Genomic DNA, 9,194 nt, shown 5'->3' on the forward strand with positions numbered 1-9,194 from the left:
TTTTTTGTCTTAAGACAAAAATTGCATATTTCAAACTGCCTAACATGGGTGTGCGTGACACCTCTTGCCTGTTGTCTGCATGTGCCTACAGCTGTTCTCATCCCAATGCTTCTAATTGAACAATGTTGTGCCACTGCTTTATGTGAGTAGAGGTTGTGACTTAGAGTTTAATGGGAAGATGTGCAAATGCATGTCCCATGCGTGGAAAATACACTGCACATGGGCAAGTCAAAACCTGTTTTCAGGGCTCTTTCATTTCAGTGAATGGTGTCACTTCCCTCCTCTTGGAGAAAAGCTGTACTTACAGAACTAGCACCTGGAAAACTAGTTACTAAGAAGAGGAATGTTATTCCAAAGGCACAATAAATTCGTATGAACACCAGTTCAACAAGCCTGGTTTTCAAGTCATAATTACTAATTGAAGTTGGAAGCTCTTCAGAAAGTGTCCCTTGCTCTCAGATTGTACGGTGAGAAGTCAGCGTTCCTCCAGAAAAGGACTTGGGGGTGCTGGTTGATGAGAAGCTTAACATGAGCCAGCAATGTGCTCTCACAGACCAGAAGGCAAACGGTATCCTGGGCTGCATCAAAAGAAGCGTGGCCAGCAGGTCAAGGGAGTTGATTCTGCCCCTCTGTTCCTTTCTTGTGAGACCTCATCTGGAGTATTGTGTCCAGTTCTGGAATCCTCGACATAAGAAGGAGATGGAACTGTTGGAACAGGTCCAGAGGAGGGCTACGAAGATGATCAGAGGTCTAGAGCACATCTGCTGTGAGGACAGGCTGAGAGAGTTGGGGCTGTTCAGTCTGGAGAAGAGAAGGCTCTGAGGAGACCTTACAGTGACCTTACAGTACCTGAAGGGGCCACAGGAAAGCTGGGGCGGGGGTGTGGTGTGGTAGAATGATGGGAAAGGCTTTAAATTGGAGGGGGGAAGATTTAGATTAGACATTAGGGAGGAATTATTTATAATGGGGGTAGTGAGGCCCTGACACAGGTTGCTGAGGGAAGTTGTGGATGCCCCATCCCTGGAGGTGTTCAAGGCCAGGTTCGATGGGGCCTTGAACAACTTGATCTAGTGGGACATGTCCCTGCCCATGGCAGGAGGGTTGAATTGGATGATCTTTCAACTTCCTTCCAACCCAAACCTTTCTGTGATTATACAAGGTTATTGCCAAGATTATTGAAAAAGTTGGTACTGCTGCTGACTAACTGTCCAAGCCAGGCTTCTCAGGTCTCAACTTTGAGCTACTTGGAGTGTGGACAACCAACTTAGGATGCCAACAAGGTTTCAGAAAAGTATGCCAAATGTGATAGAGGCTTATACTTAGAGCATGAAAATGTTTTCTGAATGTGGGCGTAAAGAAGCTGCCTGTGTTTTCCAGTCAATGTACGTAGTGATTAATCTGGACTTTTTTTTTTATTTTTAAAAAAAAAAATGACATTGATGTTTTGCTTTGAGTTAAAATACCAAAATTGTCTCAAAAACAAAGGGAATATGTCTATGCCACTGATTTTTGTTAAAGTTCGGTTTTCTTTAGTGTGGAAACCAGTCAGAAGATAAAGCTGTGAGGATTTCTAGTTTGCATTAATGCTGCTCTGTTACCACAAGATGGAGCAATTTGCAGTATAATGAAACGAGCTGTTTACAGAAGGGATATATAGATAGGAAAGAAATTATGCTCAATCTTCCTTATAAATATTGATTTTATAACAATAGATCAATATGGAGATAAATGTATTGTGTTCCTAAAGGGTGGCTTCAGGTTGTCTTTCCAGAATTTTTTTTACTGCTGGCAAATTAAACAAATTTTAGTGAGGAATAATAAATTTTGGATGCTGGTTTTCAGAAATCTAATTTTAATGTATAATTAATACCTTCAAATTAATATTTAGATGTTATGTTAAGAATTACCGGAATGTGTGAAACTTGGAAATGGTGCAGTAAGGTTGTGTCAGTCATCACAAAGTTAAAATCATAGAATAACAGAATGGTTTGGTTTGGAAGGGACCTTTAAAGGTTAACCATTCCTACCTCCCTTCAGTGAGCAGAGACATCTTCAACTCGATGGGGTTGCTTAGAGCCCCAGCCAACCTGATCTTGAATGTTTCCACGGATGAAGCATCTACCAACTCTCTGGGCAACCTGTTCGAGTGTTTCACCACTCATTATAAAAAATTTCTTCCTGATATCTAGTCTGAGTCTCTTGTAGTTTAAAACCCTTACTCCTTGTCCTGTTGCAACAGGCCCTGCTAAAAACATCCTTCCCCATCTTTCTTATAGGCTCCCGTTAATTATGAAAGGCTGCAATAAGGTCTCCCTGGACCCTTCTCCAGGCTGAACAACCCCAACTCCCTCAGCCTTTCCTCAGAGGAGAAGTGTTCCATTCCTCTTAATAACTTTTATGGCCCTCCTCTTGACTCATTCCAGCAGGTCCATGTCTTTCTTGTGTTAAAGACTCCACAGAGGTGGATGCAGTGCTCTGAGTTGGGTCTCAGCAGAGAGGAATAGAAGGGGAGAATCGCTTCCTTTAACTCGCTGGCTGTACTTCTTTCAGTGGAGCCCAGGATGCGGTTGGCTTTCTGGGCTGTAAGCGCACGTTGCCAGGTAGTATCCAACTTTTCATCTATGAGTATTCCCAAATCCCTGTCGGTGGGGCTGGTCTTGATCCCCTTGTCCCCCAGCCTATATTGATACTGAGGGTTGCCCTGACCCAGGTGCAGGACCTTGCACTTGGCCTTTTTGAACCTCGTGAGGTTCACATGGGCCCACTTCCCTAGCTTTTCCAGGTCCCTCTGAACTGCATCCCATCCCTCAGCCATGTCATCCACACAGCTCAGCTCGGTGTCATCAAAGAACAGCTAGTGCAAGCCCCCTGCCATGGACAGGACACCTTCCAATACATTAGGTTGCTCAAAGCCCCATCAAACCTGACCTTGAACACCTCCAGGGATGGTGCATCCACAGCTTCCCTGGGCAACCTGTGCCTGTGCCTCACCACCCTCATAGTAAAAGATTTCTGCCCTATATCCAACTTAACCCTACTCTTTGCAATCTCATACTAATCATATACATAACTAGTAAATTAAGTACTTAGATGCAATACTAGAAATTGGTTTCAGCTGAGGGGAGCAGGGTTTGTTATTGAAACTGCATTTTATCTGTACAGTTTTGTAAAATCCTTGTGCATATAGAAATTAATTTTTACCATATTCTGTGATGTTTTGTATAGATAAAGATTCATGGCCTGGAATTGGAAGCAGATGTATTATTTATGCCCTGCTAACACCCAGTGGGCATCAGTTGTAGTAGCTTACTAAATGTCCTTCAACGACATGTGGAGACCAGTCACTGCTTGCATACCCACCCACAAAGGGAAAACAGTGTGAGAAAAGAACAAAACACATAAATGAATGGCCAGCGATGGTTTTAGACCTTATGTTGCTTCACATCCACCCTCAACCACTATGTCAGCGATCGCCTTCCCTGTTAGCTTTCAGTATTGAATAACTGAATATTGAAATCTTCCTGGTGAGCAATTCCAGTCCCACCTGCCATTTATCTCCTAATTAGCAGCCATGTCAGCAGTGATGGGTGCTACTCTGTTAGGGTGGGAACTTGCTTGTTTCGGAAGAAAAAAAGCCCAAGGGCTCCCCAGAGGAAATCTGTATTTCAACCCACTAAATCTTTAACGCATTCTGTATGACTGCTGACCAGTTCTTCATCATTTGAATAAATGTCATATTCAGATGCTGATAACACCGACACAATAAATGTTGTGAGCAGAATAGTAGTGCTGGCCTCAGGTCCTGAGCAGAGGTAGTACAGCATGGAAGCGACTTCATACTAACAGGTGATTAGCAGGAGATAGAAGATGATACACTACACCTCCTTCTGAAAGTGCCCTTTTGCCTCTGAGATCAGGAAAAGCACACCCACCTGTCATGCCCCAAATCCACGAGCTACACACTTGTGTCCAGGCCTCCTTTCAACCCGAACAGTTGAAGAAGGTGGTTCACATTAGGAAAAAATTTTTCGCAGAAAGGGTCATCAGGCACTGGGACAGGCTACCCAGGGAGGTGGTTGAGTCACCTTCTCTGGAGGTGTTTAAGGCACGGGTGGACGAGGTGCTAAGGGGCATGGTTTAGTGTTTGATAGGAATGGTTGGACTCGATGATCCGGTGGGTCTCTTCCAACCTGGTTATTCTATGATTCTATGATTTATCTGTGCAGCAATCCGGAGGCTGACAAGGTCACTCTCAGGGTGGAAATCAAAAGTAAAATTTATTCTGGCTTCAGCCAAACTAAGCAGACCAAAAACTCAAGTGCACAGCTGAGATATGGGGGTGCAGCTTCCCAAAGTTACAGTAAACGGTTCACAATCTGCTTAGATTACAATCTGATCCCTGAACACGTCCAAGGTCACTTGGGTTTGATCCAACACACAGTGATGTCAGTCAAGAAAACACTGTAAGGTAAATGATAGAAATGAGAGAGAGACCAGATGGAGAAAAAGAGTGAAAAGGGAAAAAGAAAGATTTACCACATCAATGGGTAGCCAGCAGTTCCCCAGGGACATGTGGTTGTGCCAGCAGCAGCTTCTTTGAGGCTGCGTGGTCCCAGCTGCTCTGATCGGAATGATGGTCACATGTACTGCATGGCTCCTTGTGAGTTCCCCATCAGCACGGTGGTTATGCCATGTGTGTGCAGAAGCTCCTTCAGGAAGCTCCACCCAGGTCAGGTGGGTGTGAGGAGTGGGGGCAGCACCCATCACTGCATCTCCTCTCTCCATTGCAGCCAGCCGTGAGCTCGGCCAGACGAGGAGGCGCAGTGCTTGCTCCTGCACATCCCTTTCTATTGACCCCAGTGCCACAAGACCCAGTCTTGGGGGAGCACCTGCTGCTGCACCTCCTCTATTGTTCATTGCTGCCACCTCAAAGCAAGGGCACAAATGACCAGTCTTCAGAAAAAATGTTTAAGGCAAACAAAGAGGTAAAGTTGGATTTTACACCTTCTGTTCCTGGACTGGTCCTCCATACCTTCCTGCTCGTCTTAGTAATTCACACAGAATCACTAGATTGGAAAAGAACCCAGGATCATCGAGTCCAACCATTCCTATCAATCACTAAACCATGTCCCTCAGCACCTCATCCAGCTGTCTTTTAAAGGCCTCCAGGGAAGGTGACTCAACCACCTCCGATGCCAAGATAAAGATCATTCCAAAAGTGGTACCAAGGGTAGAAATTATTCAAAAAAACTCCAGCGTGTCTTGATACAGTCCTCATTTCAGGTCCCACAGTGGCCCTGCAGGATTTGGGTTGGTGGCACCTCCTGAACTTTGACCTTATAAGCATTATATCTTGATCACATATAGGAAATGGCAGCTGCTTTTTAGCTGGTGTGGGTATCAACAGGATATTTTTGTTGTTTAAACTAGCGTTCATATAATGTAACAGAGGCTTTGAAGAAAATACTGTGTAAAGCAAGAGCAATGTAGATTATTCACTGCCAACATTAAAAAGGTAAGAATATTGTTATACACTGCGTAATGGAGGAAGAAGAGGGCATTGCTTTGTAAAACACCTTATGAATTTATCCTATATAATGCTTTTCACACTTCGGCTCAGCGCCACATGGCCTCAAGCTCCACCAGGGGAGGTTCAGGCTGGACATTAGGAAAAAATTTTTCACGGAAAGGGTCATTGGGCATTGGAACAGGCTGCCCAGGGAGGTGGTTGAGTCACCTTCTCTGGAGGTGTTTAAGGCACGGGTGGACGAGGTGCTGAGGGACATGGTTTAGTGTTTGATAGGAATGGTTGGACTCGATGATCCAGTGGGTCTTTTCCAACTTGGCGATTCTATGATTCTATGATTTTTCTGCAAGTGTGGTGTTGGCAGCAAAATCCCCACTGAGGGCTCTTATGCAGGAACACCAGTGCCTGAGAAGGCTATGATATGCTTGCTGAAGGTTGTGTGTGAGGCAAAATATCTACATCACTCAACTTCATCGTGAAAGGGAGAATGCAACCACACAGTCACAGAATCACTAGGTTGGAAAAGATCATCGAGTCCAGTCACACAATATCTTCCCAGCTCAGCTCTTATCATAGGGCAGCTGGATTGTCAGGATCTTCCCACTTCCAACACTCAACCTGAGCCCCTATCTCAGTACGTAGCTTTGGGACAGCTGAGGAAATTGCCACCCGCAACTGCTGTGGTCGTGCACTGCAGCGCCAGGCTTGGTGCTGGCATGTGGTCTGGCTGTGTTTACTGCAAGAGAGAAATGAGACTTGGAAAGATCTTACTGAGGCTGTGAAGTTCTTGTAAGGGTGGAATCCAGAGGTGCTAAAGCAAAGGCTTGTTATTTGCCCCTGTTAATTAGCATAAATTCACGCACAGATTAGATCATCTTCAAGGTAGAGAGGAATTTGTTTTTCTCCTCATGCATCTGCAATTAAATTCCTAAGAAGTTAACTTGTTCTTCAGTGAGATCTTGACATGAGCCAAGGTCACAGGAGTGTCCCTCCTGTATCTCTCACCTAAACCATCTCTCTGGTGGCTTTGTTTCTGGTAGGCAAACTGATAAGACACGCAGGTTTAACAGTCAACTTCCCTCATAGATTTTCTTGACCTGTGAAAAAGTCACTTTGAGACCTATTCTAAATCACCCCCAAACATTACCTCTGAACGCTGCTTAATTTCAAAGGTTAAGCAAACAGACAGATTATTTTCTCCTCTAAGTGCATGCTTCCAGGGCTGAAGGACTCCTTTATACTCAAGTTGCAAAGTACACTTAATGGTTTTATTTGACTAAAGCAAAATGAGAAAGGAAAACGATGTTTAGAGCATTTAATTAAAAGAACATTTGCTTCTGTAACAGAAAGATTACTTGGTAATCTCTGCCTTAACTCATCTAGGATAGCTGATTGCATCAGGTATGCTGATGGAGCTGATATTGATGGGGTGAGTGTGCAAAGCACACACATTGCCCTCTGGAAGACTCATACGATACCTCAGACCAGGAACATGCAGAACGATTGCCCCATAAGGGTATCCCAAGCTACACAACAAAGACTAGAAGACAGAGCAGCTCAGGGCACTAGCAAAGAAAGCATCAAGGGCAACTGAACTTGCCAGAGCCCCAAGCCAACCCTGCTGGCTGCTGAAGGCTGGGAAGCTCCCAGGAGAGAAGCCAGCTCAGGCAGTTAATCACTTCTCAGCGTGGAAGTCGTGGCACCAACTGATGTAGTGGTGGTTGCTAGCACTTCAACCATTTGGGATATCACCCTTCATTCATGAGGGCTGAGGTTCCAGATCCTCCCCTACCAAAACCCCTGCCAGCAAGTGAGTAGGAGGCAGGCAGCTGGGCTGTCCTTGGGAAGGCAGGACAGAGTTGGGAAGGGCTTTGCTGAGGGAAGGAGGAAGGCTTGGCCTCTGCTTTCACATTTTGCATGGGTGGAGGAGGTGCCACTTCCATACAGCAGTATGGCAGATTTTGTCATTCACCGGTAAAAAGGGGACATTGATAGTGTTTCAGAATCCACTGTGACTTTGTTTTTACCTTAAGGAGTTTGTAATTTACAAATATAATTCTTTACTTTAGCACAAAGTTTATCAAACACTTATCATCAAAAGTCAAGACTTCATCTTCTGCCTGAATTTGGCATAAAACTGATTGGTTTCTTTTGTAGAACGCCAATTTCGGAATCAATTATGTATTCTAATGGGCGTGAAAACAGCTCTTCTTCGGTCATTGTGGTAGATTACAGCTTGTAGTTTGACATCACTTAACTGCGTAGCAAATTATCTGAAAATGAAAACTCCTATTAGGACACTTAAAAAAATTCTGTTTCAAAATGACTACTTAACAATCATTAAAGCATCTTTATAGAAATGTCACTACCCTCGTTACATCTGTACCTTTGGTTAGTTTCTTTCCCCCTTTCCAATTTTCTCCCAACATCTTGCAGCTTGCCTATTATTTGGTTGTATAATTAGAAATCCATTATTATGTTTTATGGAGATGTAAAGAGTAGGAAGAAAGCTGCATAACTACTTTTTACATGCAGCATGCAAATTATCCACCTTGTGTATTTTGGCTCTGAATGTTCTGCAGATGTAGTTTCATTTCCCTTGGATCTCTGTTTACCCATTTTTATTGCTAGTCATCAACTACAGCAGCAGAAAAATCAAAATAGGAGGGGGGAGGGACCTTCCCATAGAAGCAGCTTTCCATGCCCACATTGCAGAGTGGTGCCGACATTAATGGGCTTCACCTACACAGCGCTGTGCGTGGCCATTATTTATAATAGATGGTCATGGAAATGGTAGGGGTAATCGACATCGCATGAGAAAAGGTGACTGCCAAAGCCGAATAGTTAGGGAAATGCTTTGAAGGACATGATTGAAAATGTTCTATCTCCATAGTGTGTCGACTGAGAAAGGATGCAGGATGGATCTTCGACTGTACTTCACAGCTCAGACTGAGCAAATGTCTCTCTCTGCAGCCTGACTCTTCCAGCTGACATTTGTTCTGGTCTTGCCTAAGGATAATATCCTGCTGTATGATACACTCAGGATCTGATCTAAGTCCGTAGAAATCATATGGACTTCGTGGTCCTGTACTTAAGGCCCTTATGTTTTTTTTTAAGGGTTTAAGATCTGACCTTTGTTCTCTGTGAAATCCCACCAGTGTGTATGACACAGTGCAGTTTATGGGCTGTGCTTTTTCCGTGGCTTCTTCAGGTCTGCCAGGCCAGGGAAGAGTAAACAGGTTGGAGGTTCCTCCCTTATCCCTATTCCTCTTATGATATAGAAATGTCCCAAGTCAGGATGTTCCTCCACTCTCTGGGGTTTGTCACCAAAAGATCTGGTGAGGATCCTAGAGTTGGCAAAACCTTTGGAGCTGTGACTACCACTTTCAGTGTGACATTAAGCACTGAATGCCTTGAGAGAGCTACAAGCTTTGCCAAGCCTTTTGAAGGTCCCTTGTTGGATCCCTACTGGTGTTTCCCCAGGTGACAGAACACCTCTGTGTCGGGAGAAGTCTCAGTGCAGTGGCCTTAAAGCAAAGATTATTTTAAACTGGTGCTGGACACTGGATCTGATATAAATCTGTGGAAGTGGCTCTTGGAGAGATTATAAAAGCACATTATCTTTTTTTGTGGGGGATAGGAGAAGGGTGCCAGTGTCTAAGGAGGA

This window comes from Phaenicophaeus curvirostris, chromosome 1, assembly GCF_032191515.1.
Source record: "Phaenicophaeus curvirostris isolate KB17595 chromosome 1, BPBGC_Pcur_1.0, whole genome shotgun sequence".
Lineage (NCBI taxonomy): Eukaryota > Metazoa > Chordata > Aves > Cuculiformes > Cuculidae > Phaenicophaeus > Phaenicophaeus curvirostris.